The following is a 17,350-nucleotide window of genomic DNA, read 5'->3' on the forward strand; positions in this document are numbered from 1 at the left end:
TTTGCTACTTGTCTTAATAAAGACAATCTTAAATCAAAATTGCCATAATAAAAGAACTCACCTATTGACAAAATACCAATATCAATATATAACATCAATGACACAAAACATTAATAAATGGTATAAATTAAATATAATTAATGAAAATACACATACAACTCCTTGTCTGAACATGGCTTCAATGTTATTATGCAATGCACATGTGTGTATAAATGAATCAACATTCTGATTTTTAGGACCCATTCCTTCAATCATGTCAATCCATGCTCTTCTGAACACTTGAGGATCACCCCTTGCTTCATACATCTTTTTTGAACTTCAAAAATTTAAATACACAGTAAATAACAAATAAATAAAGTTTTATTTCATCAAATATACATTAATTAGTTGATGTTTATTGAGAATTACCAAAGTCTTGCAGAGACGATGTCTTTCGCAGATTCTGACCCTAATACTACAAATATCCGACTCAAAATCACTAATGGGAGATCATCTAACGAACAGCGACTTCTAGAATTCGACATTCTACTTACAAAATAGACATTGGAGTAGTTGATTTCAATTCCTTTCTAAAAAATAAGCGTAACTATGAAAAACAGTGTAACAGGGTATGGGAAAAAACTTACTTTATGATGATCTGGTCACGAGGAGTACATGAGTGTCTATTATCGGAGAAAATCGATTTTAAGAATGATTACCCTTCGACGATTTAAGGGTGTTAATGTTTTTATGGAGATTTATCATCCAGAAAAGTTTAGACATTCTGAATGGTTGAAGAACTGATAACGCCGATGTGACATCCGAGGTATGATGGCGCATTAACGAGAGCAAAAAAACCAAAGTGCCATTGAAATCATTCCAAATATGTGAATACTAAGGATATTTGTGTCAAAACACACTATTCAAATATTATAACCTTTTATAGGTAACAGTGGAATTTTGATTGTTAAAATGGAATTGTAATTTTGATTGTTGAAATGGAAAAGACAAAAATAACATATATATCATAATCTATAGTGTAATACATTTGTGTGTGTGTGTGTGTGTGTATATATATATATATATATATATATATATACGTAGCACCTGGTTCCTGGTACGTAAAAATTATCTTAGTGTTTTTCATTTCAGCTTTGGACTCAGCGAGTTGTAGGCCCGACTCGCCGAGTAGAGACGAGATCTGGAACACGTTTAAGTTGGCGACTCGGCAAGTCCATATTCTGGACTCAGCGAGTCCCCGCTGTCTGATGAAACCCTAAATTTCAAGGGCTTGCACCCTATTTAAACCCTCTTATCCGCCCCCAAGCTCGCCCCCAAGCTCTCAGAGCTCCCTTCTTCGTCCAAGCATTGTTCCTTGTGAGATTGAAGCATTTTTGGTGTGTTTTCTTAAATATTGTGAGAGGAAAGGAGAGTAGATCAAGAAGGGAAGAAGGAAGCCAGGCATCTTGGTGTTACTTCAGCGATTTCCTTGAGGTATAACTCGGTTTCCCTCTGTTTTCATGCTTATAGACCTTTATAGCTCCATGAAAGTCCTTATTGAGCCTTCGCCCAAGCTTGGGTGTGTATTAGGGTCTGTAATAAGTTGTTTAGCTCTTAGATCTAAGCATGATTGAGCTCCAGGAGCTTGGATCTACTGCCTTTATGGAGCCATATTGCATGAAAGCCCTAGATCTACTCTTTTAGTGCATTTTGAGCCCTAAAACCTTCATTGGTGTTTATTTACACGTAAAGTTGGAAACTTTACGTGTTAATCGAGCCCTAGAAACCCAGATCTATGAATGGCATGAGCTGGATTCAAGCAGAATCGAGTATATAGTAATTGCATGTGGCAGACTCGGCGAGTCGAGTTGCGAGTCCTCGAGTTTTCCCCCTTTTCGTGTTTGCGGGTTGGAGTAGTGAGTCATAGGGTGTGACTCAATGGGTTGGAAGCCGGAATCACTCATGTAAAAACTCGGCGCGTCAATGCCATGACTCGGCAAGTTCAAGGCAATCTTCTTGCCTCAAGAACAGACTCGGCGAGTTGTTCATACAACTCGGCGAGTCTCAGCCTAGAGTGTTCTTTGGATAAAGACGAACTCGACGAGTTGTTCATACAACTCGGCGAGTAGGATGAAGGAAGTTTGCTCATCAGTTTAGAAGGAAAACTCGTTGATTCGATGCCAAACTCAACGAGTAGAGACGGGACAATGGTCAGACAAAGGGATAGGGACTCGGCGAGTTGGCAGGCCAACTCGGCAAGTCGGGTCAACTGGAAGTTGACTTTGACTTTGACTCTTGGTTTGGTTAGGGGTAAATGGTCAGTATACCTTGGGGTCGGTTAGCTGTATTTGACTAAGTGTTTGGTGCGAATTGCAGCCGGAGGATTTCCAGAGCAGCAACGGCAGACAGACCGTTCCCACACAGATCAGTAGCGACTACGAGGTGAGTTACCTTCCAATAGCGGTGGGTCTAAGGCCATAATGCCGGCCCACCAGTAGGAGATGTATGATAGATGATTGTCTTTGTGATATCATCTAGGGTTGCTACTACCTGATATGTTATATGCTAGCATGATATGTTGTATGTGATAGTAGAAAAGTTCGGTCGTTAGGACCGAAGGGTAGTGAGACACCCCAGATACGTTTGACAGTATGTGATGGTATGTTTGCATGCTGGCTTGTTACGTTATATGCGATAGAGGTAGTAAGAGGGGACCAGTCCCCGAGTTCGGTTGATAGGACCGAAGGGTAGTTCAGGCACCCCAGATATGTCTGAGAATATGTTAGGTTATGATATATGTGATAATAGTAGTAGGGGGTGAAATAGTCCCCAAGGATCGGTTGTTAGGGCTGATGGGTAGTCAGCACCCCAGAATGGCTTGACATGGGTAGTCAGCACCCCAGAACGGCTTGACACGGGTAGGTCGGCACCCCAAAATAGTCGTACCGGGTAAGTCGGGCACCCCAGAATTGCCCGACAGTATGTATGATATGTGATTGTATGGTATGTGGTATGATGGGGGAACTCACTAAGCGTCGTGCTTACAGTTTTCAGATTTGTTTTCAGGTACCTCTTCTTCGAAGGGGAAGGAGCTGGCGCGATAGCGGCACATCACACACGCTTTGTATTCTGCACAATGAGATCTTCCTGGGGATTGTACTCTGACGTTGTTATGTTTTTATAAACTGGTTTCCAGACACGCACATCTTTTATGAAAGGAAATGATCATTGTATGTTTTATTACTAATGTTTTGCTAATTATGTGTTTTAAAAAAAAAAGAAATTGTTGGCTCGTATTTCTAGGACGTTACAATATATATATATATATATATATATATATATATATATATATATATATATATATATATATATATATATATAAGCACAAAAGAGTTAGTAATAGGAACTTTTTGGGCATTAAGATTTTGCCATATTTTTTAGTAACTTTGACACTTTTGGCCCTTGTAAACAATACTTTTACATTTTGGTTAAAAAACACAAAAAAAAAACTTTACATTTTTGCCACAATTTTTTAGTCACTTTGACAATTTTAGTCTTTATTGCAAAAAATTATACATTTGGCAAAATATACACGAAAAACATTTAGGCCTTTTCCACAATTCTTTAGCCACTTTGATACTCTTCAGCTTTATAGTCAATAGTTTTACATTTCGATATAAAAAATACAAAAAAACATCCTAGGGCGAAGCCCGAGATTTCTTCCTAGTTTACATTTATGTATTTATATTAAACCTAATTACAATACTAGTCATTATCATCTTCCTCCTCTTCTTCTTCATCCTCTTCTTCTTTATTGCTCCATGTACTATACTCATAACTACCATCGCTGTCAGGAATACCATCATGATCGTCCTCATGAATTTCACCTTCTTCACCAATATTATTTTCATTATCTGAACCGTTGCTTGACATTTCGTGATCATCATAATTTTATGTATCAGTTGCACTTGGTATAACAATTTCAATTGATTCAACTTCATCTTCTTGGAAAGCAATGTCTTTCTGAGGATGATTTTCATCGGTCCAACCAGGAGGTTTAACTATAAATACATCCCACCAATCCGAGTTGTTTGTTTTCGAACTTGGGTAAGGAATGTAACACACTTGAGTGGCTTGCATGGCTAAAACAAATGGATCGAACTTGTTGTATTTTCTTTTGATGTTTATCTCGACCAATTTATATTGTGTGAACCTTAACTCCTATGTTAGGTGTTGGATCGTACCAATGACATTTAAACAAAACTGTGGTTTAAGTTGGGTAACCAGAGTACTCGACTTCTAAAATTTCCTCTACCTTACCATAATAGTCACCTCCTTGGCTACTAACACACAATCCGCTATTGGTTGTTGATTTTTTCAGACTATGAGCTTCTGTGTGAAACTTGTAACCATTGACAAAGTATACACTTTTTTTAATGGCATTTTGGAAAGGTAAGATATATATTTGTTGTTTATCGGGATCTTACGTGCCTATATCAAAAATGGTAAAACACTTAATTAGAGTTAATTATAACCATAACAAAAAATAATAAATTTTAAAAAATACAAAAATAACACCCACATAGTTCTGAAACCATACTGCAAAGTACTTCTCAACTTCAGCTGCAAGGACATGTTCATCTATATCCCCCATAAGTTCATTCCAATTTTCTTCAAATATTCTGTATCACCAGTTGAATAACATTTTGAAATTACTTTGAATGTAATAAACAAAATCATGCATGTTAATGTTATTAATTCATAGCAATTACACAACAAGTGATTATTATAATTAAAAGTGATGCATATGTTACGTACCTGATGTAACGCTTGATCTTATCTTCGTTAAGGAGTATGTAAGTTTGGGCAGCATGCACTTTCTCATCAGACATCATTCTATTCGTGAATCTTCCATAATGACGCCCAGTATATGAAAATATATCTTACATGTTGTTGTTAGCATCCGCTTGCTCATCTCCTCCACCATCATCATTTCGAGGCAACTTTCTATTAAGTGTGGGGACACCAGTCTCGAAATAATGAGAGAAAAATATAGATGCTTCACGTAGCAAGTACGCGTTAACAACGGACCCTTCCACTCGACCTTTATTTTTGACATCTTTTTTCAACTGATTTAGATACCTATAGTGAAGATTATTTAAATCTGCTTACAAAAATAGCAGCATACATTATGATGTACCATACAAACCTTTCAAATGGATATATCCACCGATATTGGACAGGATCTGTTATCTTTACTTCGTATGGAAAATGTACTAGTAAATGTTCCATGGAGTTAAAAATACCAGGGACAAAGATGGTCTCTTATTTACATAGTATTATTAGGATATCGGTTTCAATCATTTCCATGTCTTTTGTTGTGATTGATGTTGCTGTTAATGTTTTGAATAAAATACTCAACCCTGTTAATGGTTCCCACACTTATTTTGGCAACATCTTATGAAATGAAATTGGCATCAATCTTTGCATAAAAACATGACAATCGTGGCTTTTCATTCCAAACAGTCTACACCCTATTAAATCAACACATCTCCCCAAATTAGAAACATAACCATCGGGGAAACGCAATTTCTCCACCCATTGGCATATGGCTTTCTTTTGATTATTGTCCAAAGTGTAGTATGCTCTTTCATAATCTTTGACTCTTTTTCTCTTCCTCGAATAGAGCTTCAGATCTCTTATGGATGCTAGATTGTCCTTCATCTTCCCTTTGACATCCATTACAGTGTAAAAAAAGTTTTCAAATACATTTTTCACAATATACATAACATCAAAATTATGTCTAATGAGGTTTCTTTTCCAATATGGTAAATCCCAGAATATTCTTTTCTTTTTCCAACCATGATCGCCACATCTTTTGTTTACGTCATCAGCATTTAGTTCAGTCACTTTTACCAATCCTAATTGTTCAATCTCCCTTAAAGTTTGTTCACCATTCTTACTTGGAGTAGGACCTTATATCGCTTCACGATTCTTCTTGAACTTATTTTTATCCTTTCTATATGAGTAAGTTACCTGTAGAAATCTTTTATGGCAGTCAAACCATGACATCTTATTACCATTCTTTAGTCTGAAAGCTTGTGTATGTTTCCCACAATGAGGACATGCTAGCTTACGACCATCCGGCCAACATTGCATATGCTGGAAAATCTCTCATTATCCACATCAAAGCTGCTCTTAGATGGAAATTTTGTATTAATGATGTATCATATGTTACTACACCTTCTTCCCATAATTGCTCCAACTCTGCAACAACTGGTTGCAAAAATACATCTATTTTATGCTTACAGTTTAACGGTCCTGGCACAAATGCGGTCAAAAACATGTAAGGCTCTTTCATGCACATAGAAGTTGGCATGTTATAAGGTGTTATAATAATAGGCCAAGATTAATATTGTTTTCCAAATGCTCCATATGGTGCAAACCCATCTGTACTTAGGCCTAATCTTACATTACCTACTTATGCTACAAATGAAGGATGACTTTTTTCAAAGTGCTTCTAAGCTTTTGAATCAGATGGATGACACATTACTCCAACATCATGTCCATAATTCTTGGAGTGTCATCGCATGGAAGCCGTTGTGGCTTGTGAAGCATACAATCTTTTCAAACATGGAGTCAAAGGAAAGTAATGCATTTTCTTGAATGATACGCGAGCACATCTGGCCAAATTTTTTGACCGTGTGTACCAATCTGTATTACAGAATTTGCACCGACAAAGATCTTTGTCTTTCCTCTAATAAATCGTACATCCAGACCTGCAACAATCAATCATCTCCATAGGCAAACCTAGTGCTTGTATTAACTTTTTGCTCTCGTATAAACTACCTGCCACATTATTCTCCTACGGTAACACATCATTTATCAACTGGTAGATAGTGTCATAACTTTGTTCAGGTATGCGATACTCTGATTTTATATTCAATAGTCTAGCTATGGCAGATAGTTGTGTCACTTTTTTACATCCAGACCACAATTCTTTATCGGCTGCATCTAACATATCAAAGAATTTTTTATCTAGTGCATTTGGCTCCTCTTCAGGATCACTATTATTCAAATTAGGAGCCATTGCATCTATGACCATTTCTCTATAAGAACATGCACCTTCACTAAAATTTGGGTTTGAATCATCCACCCCTAAAAACGTATTTTCATCATCAATTGATGTTTCACCATGTTTATCCCGACACTAATATTCCTCAACAAAACCAAACTTGCATAGATGATGCTTAACAGTATCAACTTCTATATATGGTATGTTATGACATTTTATGCATGGTCATTTGATTTTATCTTCGTCCATGAACCTATGTTGACTGATAGCAAAATCTATAAATTGTTTCACTCCTTGTACGAAAACAACCAATATACAACTACTACTATCTTTTCTTTCATACATCCATTTTCTACTTAGATTTTTCATTGTCTTAAATCTATAAAGTATAAATTCAAATAACACAATATTAATTGTATGTTTATTAATGTTGACTTAAATTCATATATGACATTTGAAGTAAATATATAGTTACCATATAAACATCGCAAAGGTACCTTAACAACGACTTATTTCACGAAGCTAATGACCGAATGCTGAACAAATCTTCAAAGTTTTCTAATTTAATTGGTTGAATAACTTTTATTATTGGATAAAGGTATAGAATACTAGTAGAATGTATTAATTGAGATCGACACTTGCAGAACACATATTCAAACAAACTGTATATCGATTAGGGTACCTTCAACAATCCTTGATTTCAACGTATTGGATGGATACTAAGTCGTATTATTGGGTCAATATTATGCAATACCAGGTTAAAACTCATGTAGTATACGGGTAATTATACATTTAAATAACATTCATAATAAATATAAATATAGATCTACTTAAAATATAAATTCTATATATATAGTTTTTTCTTTAATAACGACTTGATTAAACACTTTTTTTTTATTTCCATAGCTAAAATGGCGCCTTCACTTTAGAGATTGCAAATAGACCAAAGTGCCCTTGAAATTTATCTAGCTAGGTTTTTTTAGTAAAATGAAAAAGACATAAATAACATACATATCAAAACAAACAAACAAACATATATATATATATATATATATATATATATATATATATATATATATATATATCAACATTTAATGAAGTTATAAGTATGTATTCCCATTACACCAAAATAAACATACAATATGCATTACTAATTGTGTGAATCAAACAACAATCATATATATATAACTACTCCAAACTAATGTCAAACATCCTAGCAAACTTAACATGCATCCCACAAACATATTTCATAATTCGACAACCAACTTTAGTTATACAAAAAAGTTTTTTCATAACTGCTCACAGAAGGATGCTTTGCACAACTTCTATATAATCCATGGAATTTTATCTGCTTTGATCTCCTTACTAAGTTGTTTTGAACCTTGTTACAGGTATGCCTTAGATTCCAACTTCTTCTAGTATTAACATAGGCATTATCTAACATGATCAAAGCTTCTTCATTCCTTTCAATTCCTTCGGCCATCAACATCATTCCCAGAACGAAGATTGCATCCAACTGCCCCTGATCGGCTGCATCTTGAAGCAACTGTTTCCCTGCTATTTCTTCCCCTATCATAAAATACTTCGCCTGACATACAATAAGTAATCTTAAAATTTTAAAAATACAAATATAGAAAACTAATTGAATTCGCAATTATCCAGTTGCTTAAAAAAAAGAGTACCATTCCATCGTTGAAGAGTACGTGTGGGTTGTTCAACTTTTTGCATTTGCTTATGACTTCATATTGTTGAATACTTAATGAACGAAACCTTAATCGATTTGTGTCTATGATTTTATATATAGCGTCTAATGTTATAGAATCCCTAAATAGTTTGCAACTATAAGTCACACATCAACAAAAGTAAACTATTAAACACTAAATTAAATATATATATATATATATATATATATATAAGTATAATATAAGTAATGCATATCATACGTACACTAACTGGCACTTAAAAGCATCGATTGGTGAAGTTCCTCCAACCGTAGTTACTATTTTTTCGATCAAATGCGACGGAAAAGCAATAATTATTGTTCCTTGTTGTCTTGTTTGCATTCGTTCTGATTAACAACTCATTTCCATTATGTTGAACTGCATCGAGTATGATTCAAATTATATAACAACAACGGTTTCAGGGTTTATTGAGCAATGTGCCAAAATTTTGATTGTAGGTAATGGAATGTATATGATCAATCGTCGATAAACTGAAATGACGGGATAAGTTTGACTACAAATTATGGCCCCTAAGTGTTTAGACAATGAATTGACAAAATTGCCCTCTATCATACAAAGTTTACTACGTAAATGGTAAGGGTATTTTTTTCAATACCTAAGGACATTTTTGTAAATAAATTGACATTCTAAATTTAAAAAGATGAAGTTAAATAAAATTATTGATTAAATTCAGAGAGACAAATTTAATTAAATTATTGACATAAGTAGGATCCGAACCTGCGACTTCGGGTAGGAAGAAAGACGCGTTTGCGAGCAAAAGTACATTAAATTTCGTTTCTTCTAATTGAAAAACCATAATATTATGTTCATTAATATTGCAGCCCATATGTCAACCATATAAACCATAAGCCACTACCATGTTGACCAATTTTCCATATGTCATCCAACGACACCATAAGCCATTACCATGTTGACCAATCATCCAAATGTCATCCATGGACACCATAATCCACTACCATGTTAACCAATGACCCATATGTCATGCATATGTCATCCATGGACACCATAAGCCACTACCATGTTGACCAATCATCTATATGTCATCCATGGACACCATAAGACACTACCATATTGACCAATGACCCATATGTCATCCATGGACACCAAAAGCCATTACCATGTGGACGAATGCCCCATATGTCATCCATGGACACCATAAGCCACAACCATGTTGACCAATGGCCCATATGTCATCCATTTACACCATAAGCCACTACCATGTTGACCAATGGTCCATATGTCATACATATACACCATAAGCCATTACCATGTTGACCAATGATCCATATGTCATCCATGGATAACATAAGACATTACCATGTTGACTAATCATCCATATGTCATCCATGGACACCATAAGTCACTACCATGTTGACCAATGACTCATATGTCATGTATATGTCATCCATGGACACCATAAGCGACTACCATGTTGACCAATGGGCCATATGTCATCCATATACAACATAAACCACTACCATGTTTACCAATGACCCATATGTCATCCATGGATACCATAAGCCACTACCATATTGACCAATGACCCATATGTCATGCATATGTCATCCATAAACACCATAAGCCACTACCATGTTGACCAATGGCCCATATGTCATCCATATACACCATAAGCCACTACCAAGTAGACTAATGACCCATATGTCATCCATGGACAACATAAGCCATTACCATGTCGACCAATGGCCCATATGTGATCCATGGACACCATAAGCCACTACGATGTTGACCAATGACCCATATGTCATATATATGTCATCTATGGACACCATAAGCCACTACCATGTTGACCAATGACCCATACGTCACGCATATGTCATCCATGGACACCATAAGCCACTACCATGTTGACCAATGGCCCATATGTCATCCATATACACCATAAGCCACTACCAAGTAGACTAATGACCCATATGGCATCCATATGTCATCTATGGACAACATAAGCCATTACCATGTTGACCAATGGCCCATATGTGATCCATACACACCATAAGCCACTACCATGTTGACCAATGACCAATATGTCATGCATATGTCATCCATGGACACCATAAGCCACTACCATGTTGACCAGTCATCCATATGACATTTATAGACACCATAAGCCACTACCATGTTGACCAATGACCCATATGTCATGTATATGTCATCCATGGAAACCATAAGCCATTACTATGTTGACCAATCATCCATATGTCATCCGTGGACACCTAAAGCCACTACCATATTGACTAATGACCCATATGTCATCCATGGACACCATACGCCATTACCATGTTGACCACTGGCTCATATGTCATCCATGGAAAGCTAAAGCTACTACCAAGTTGACCAATGGCCCATATGTCATCCATGTACACCATAAGCCACTACCATGTTGACCAATGGCCATTATGTCATCCATATACACCACAAGCCAGAACCATGTTGACTAATGACCCGTATGTCATTTATATGTCATCCATGGACACCATAAGCCATTACCATGTTGACCACTCATCCATATGTCATCCATGGACACCATAAGCCACTACCATGTTGACCAATGACCCATGTGTCATCCATATGTCATCCTTGGACACCGTAAGCCACAACCATGTTGACCAATGGCCCATATGCCATCCATTTACACCATAAGCCACTACCATGTTGACCAATGGTCCATATGTCGTACATATACACCATAAGCCACTACCATGTTGACCAATGACCCATATGTCATCCATGGACAACATAAGACATTACCATGTTGACCAATCATCCATATGTCATCCATGGACACCATAAGTCAGTACCATGTTGACCAATGACTCATATGTCATCCATGGACACCATAAGCGACTACCATGTTGACCAATGGGCCATATGTCATCCATATACAACATAAACCACTACCATGTTGACCAATGACCCATATGTCATCCATGGACACCATAAGCTACTACCATATTGACCAATGACCCATATGTCATGCATATGTCATCCATAAACACCATAAGCCACTACCATGTTGACCAATGGCCCATATGTCATCCATATACACCATAAGCCATTACCAAGTAGACTAATGACCCATATGTCATCCATATGTCATCCATGGACAACATAAGCCATTACCATGTTGACCAATTGTCCATATGTGATCCATGGACATCATAAGCCACTACCATGTAGACCAATGACCCATATGTCATGTATATGTCATGCATGGACACCATAAGCGACTATCATGTTGACCAATGACCCATACATCATGCATATGTCATCCATGGACACCATAAGCCACTACCATGGTGACTAATGGCCCATATGTCATCCATATACACCATAAGCCACTACCAAGTAGACTAATGACCCATATGTCATCCATAGATAACATAAGCCATTACCATGTTGACCAATGGCCCATATGTGATCCATGGACACCATAAGCCACCACCATGTTGACCAATGACCCATATGTCATGCATATGTCATCCATGGACACCATAAGCCACTACCATGTTGCCAGTCATCCATATGACATTTATAGACACCATAAGCCACTACCATGTTGACCAGTGACCCATATGTCATGTATATGTCATCCATGGAAACCATAAGCCATTAATATGTTGACCAATCATCCATATGTCATCCGTGGACACCTAAAGCCACTACCATATTGACCAATGAACCATATGTCATCCATGGACACCATACGCCATTACCATGTTGACCACCGGCTCATATGTCATCCATGGAAACCAAAAGCTACTACCAAGTTGACCAATGGCCCATATGTCATCCATGTACACCATAAGCCACTACCATGTTGACCAATGTCCATTATGTCCTCCATATACACCACAAGCCATAACCATGTTGACTAATGACCCGTATGTCATTTATATGTCATCTATGGACACCATAAGCCATTACCATGTTGACCAATCATCCATATGTCATCCATGGACACCATAAGCCACTACCATGTTGACCAATGACCCATGTGTCATGCATATGTCATCCATGGACACCATAAGCCACTACCATGTTGACAAGTGGCCGATATGCCATCCATATACACTATAAGCAACTACCATGTTAACCAATGGCCCATATGTCATCCATGGACACCATAAGCCACTACCATGTTGACCAATGACCCATATGTCATGCATATGTCAACCATGGACACCATAAGCCACTACCAAGTTGACCAATGACCCATATGTCATGCATGTGTCATCCATGGACACCATAAGCCAATACCGTGTTCACCAATCATCCATATGTCATCTATGGACACCATAAGCCACTGCCATATTGTCAATGACCCATATGTCGTCCATATGTCATCCATGGACACCATTAGCCATTACCATGTTGACCAATGGCCCATATGTCATCCATGGACACCATAAGCCAATACCATGTTGACCAATGACTCATATTTCATCCATATATCATCCACGGGTATACCATGGAGACCATAAGCCACTACCATATATATTGACATGACTCGTACATCTTTTGTATATAAATTTCGATTTAAACATAAAAGCATAAAGATGTATTGTTTATTAATGTTTAGTCCTCGTATATAATTTTAAATCAAAATTATACTATGAACACATCATTAGTTATGTACTTTCTTGACATTATTTATATGTATATACCCAATCTATCAATCTGTAACTACTTTAATAAATTTGAATTACTAAATATTTATCGGTAAATAGCACAATTCGAATTTTTTATTAGCCGATGTTCAAAATATTTCACAATTCCTTTCCCTCCAACCTACACACGTTTATGGTGCATATTAGGGTAAGTTTACTGATTAGAAATAGGGTTTACATTTTCTGTTATCATCATCTCCGACTGCTAATTGATCGAAATCTTTGTTCATTCTACGTTTGTGCACTGACTTTGGCGATATAGGTTGTCACTCATCTAAAATTTATTTTTATTTAATTTATTGTTATCGTGATGATCGATCGTTTTTTGTTCTCTGGTCATCTTCATGTATATTATCATCTTAAATTACAAGTAAATTGGTTTTGATTGTATTCAATAGTTTGCATGCAAAATAATGCCGTCATATATAATTTATTTTTATTGTTTGTGTCTCTCTTCTCATCAGTAGTTTATCATCTTTAATACATTAGAATTGACTACAGTTTTTTGTTAATTTTTAAGCCAGAAAGATGTCGACCTTGAAAGCAAAAGGAGCATCCGATGTGAAGCCAACTAAATTCATTTCAGCTGCAAAATTCGTAAACAGACAATTACAAGATGAAGAAATCGACTTCCCAATACCAACAACCACATCCAAATAACCTATAACATCTACCAACAAAACCCCTAAACATATATCATTAACATCACCCATGACTACCACTTCCTCGACATCACTTACAACATCCACACCCTCCTTAGAAAAAACATCTAAAAGTTCATAAACTGGAACAATACAATCCTCAACACTTACATCAATAACCAAAACTTCAACACCTACATCATCTAAACCATCCTCAACACTGACACCCACTACCACATCATTACCACCTTTATCTACTACAACAACCTCAAAACCTACATCTACATTACCGTCCCCCACAACTACAGTAACTACCACACCCTTCTTAAGTAAAGGAACTACCATATCCTCAATATATACATCTATCCCAACACCTACCCCAAAATATACCCCATCAACAACACCTATCCCAGAATCTAACCCATCACCAACACAACCAACCATGAATGGATCTGTAGTGGAAAGTGTAGAAGGTGAAAACAATTCCTCTAAAGATTGTGGACCAGATGGACGTTTAACTTTTCATGTTTAGAAAAAAAAAACGTTAGTTACTAATCAAATCTTAATTACAACTTTTTCTATGTATAAACTTTTGGTTTACACATACATATCTATTCATAACTTAACACATCACATGATTACTTGAAGGCTAATGCCACCAGGCCCTTGTGCACACTTTATTAGTCAGTTCTTTAAACAAAGAGTAGATCCAGAAGGGTACGCTTGGGCAAAAGTAAGCAATGAAATGCGCGAATTATATTGGGAGGAGTTTCAGGTAATTAACTATATGTGATAAATTGTTGTTTGGTAAACATTTACACTTAAACTTATGTTTATATTGTTAATGTGTAGAAAAAATGTTGTTGGGATGAAACAATAGACTTGGTGGTGAGACAAGCTTAGGCGATGAAAGCGGCAGAAAGTTATGGTCAATATCTCTTCAACATGAGGAGCCCAAAAAGAAACAAACATGGCTTTAAACCAGATCATATTCCACAGGAACTCTGGAACCCCTGGCAATTAAAATGGAATACAGAAGAATACAAGCTAAAATTTGAGCAGAACAAGAAAAATAGGCATAATGGTGTGGCTAATGCGGTAGCAAAACCTACACATAAAGCTGGATCGGCAAGTCATTTTAAGATAACTTCTGATTTGGTAATTTTTTAAATGGTACACCATATCAATGTTTGTATATGTTTATTTTTATATTTGAAATTTTATATGGTATTTATGCAGAAGAGGAAATTAGGACATGAGCCACCCCATAGTGAATTGTTCTTGTGTACACACACGAAGAATCACGATGGAGTCACTTTCATAAATGAACAAGATAGACAATTCATGTTATATTCATTTCAATTTAAACTTTTATGTTGTAGCTAGTCCATAATATCATTCCTAAATCTAATATCTTTTAACTTATAATATTTTTATTTTGTAGGCGGCCTATACAGAAAAACAGGAAGAGTTGGAAGCTGAAGGTGTTGAATTTGAGGAGGACAACTATTTTATGTTGTTGTTGGTGGTTATGATAAAAAAAAAAGAAGACTTTATGGGTTAGGATCTTTTGCAAAGGCGGTTCCTAATAGGAATCGTAAAACGGATGTATCTTACATTCCGAAAAAATGATGAAATAGAAGAAATGAGGGAGATTGTTGCTAAACAAAAATAGCAAAACGAAGAGCTTAAAGAAATGATGAACGCCCAACAAGAGGAAAAAAAAGCAGGGGTCGGACAATTTCAAACGAAATTGGATCTTATTAATGGCTTTACAAAAAACAAGAGTAGTAGGTTGATATATGTGTACTGTAGATTATGTATTTTAGAGTAGCAAATTTCTTTTTTTTCCATGTAATAAATAATTATTTTATTATTTTATGATATAATGTTTATGATTTTTTTGTTTGCTTTTGTGTTTCAAATATTACTACAAAATTATTTGGATATAATTTATAAATCAATTATTTATCGATCCATATGGAATTTGGTATATAATATACACCACTCAAATTGCTAGGGATTCAAGACCATAGAGTTTGCTAGGAAGTCATCAAAAGGAATTTGTTAGGGATTCATGACCACGGAATTTTCTAGGAAATCATCAAACAGAATTTGCTAGGGATTCAGCAGGACGGAATTTGGTACGGAATCACTACCACATAATTTACTAGGGAATGGCCACCATGGAATTTACTAGGGAATGACCACCACATAATTTACTAGGGAATCACCATCACAAAATTTTCTATGGATTCATCACCACAGAATTTGCTAGGGAATCACCCCCACAAAATTTTCTAGAGAATCACCACCACAGAATTTCCTAGGGAATCACCACCATGAAATTTGTGATGGAATAACTATCACGGATTGTGCGATGGAATCCTACTACGGAATACATGACGGAATACCACCTACCACGGATTTCATTCCATTGTCACATTTGTGACAGAATTATCTCATTCCGTTGCAAACCCTTGCTATGGCATTTTTAGGGACGAAAATAGGTCGTTGTTATTCGTCTTTTGCAACGGAATTTCAGCTTTTCTCGACGGATTCTTCTGTAGCAAAAACACATTTTTCTTGTAGTGGTAAAGAGAAAGGCTAAGTCTGAGATTATCCTGTGTGCCAAAAGAGTCTGTTTGTTTTATTGCCAAGAGAAGGGGCATTGGATGCGAAGCTACCGTATTTAACTGAGGGACAATAAGGATGGTAAAGTCAAAATGTATGACACTGCTTCAGGTAAGTCCAGTATCTAATTCTATTAAGTTCCTACTTATACATTCTTAATACATGATGTCATAAGATTACATTTTGATGTTTTGAAGGATCGAAGAAGAGAAAGGAAGCTTAAAGAAAGAGAAGGTTGAGTCTGATCGCGAAGAGATGGATTTCGATCGCATGATCCGATGATCAGAGTTTTGAGTTGCTGCTTAGGAGTTATGATAGGTTGCTTACGAATATTTAGAAACATAGTTTTCATATATACTTACATTGTAAGGAAAAGTTTTCTGAATTGTTTAAATAAAGGAAAATTTGATTTTATCCTATTTTACATTTCCTTGCAATGACATTTATGAGAATTGATGTTTGTATGTTTCTATTTTTAGCAATATGGATTTGACTCTTTTGTTTGTGGTAGTGTCTAAATTTACCAAATAAGAATAGATTCTCATCACCAACTTTCAATTGGACAGAAACTTGGAATCATGCAACTTGTATTGT

The sequence above is a fragment of the Lactuca serriola genome, chromosome 4, assembly GCF_051521515.1.
Source record: "Lactuca serriola cultivar US96UC23 chromosome 4, Lser_US96UC23_V15, whole genome shotgun sequence".
In the NCBI taxonomy this organism is placed as follows: Eukaryota; Viridiplantae; Streptophyta; class Magnoliopsida; order Asterales; family Asteraceae; genus Lactuca; species Lactuca serriola.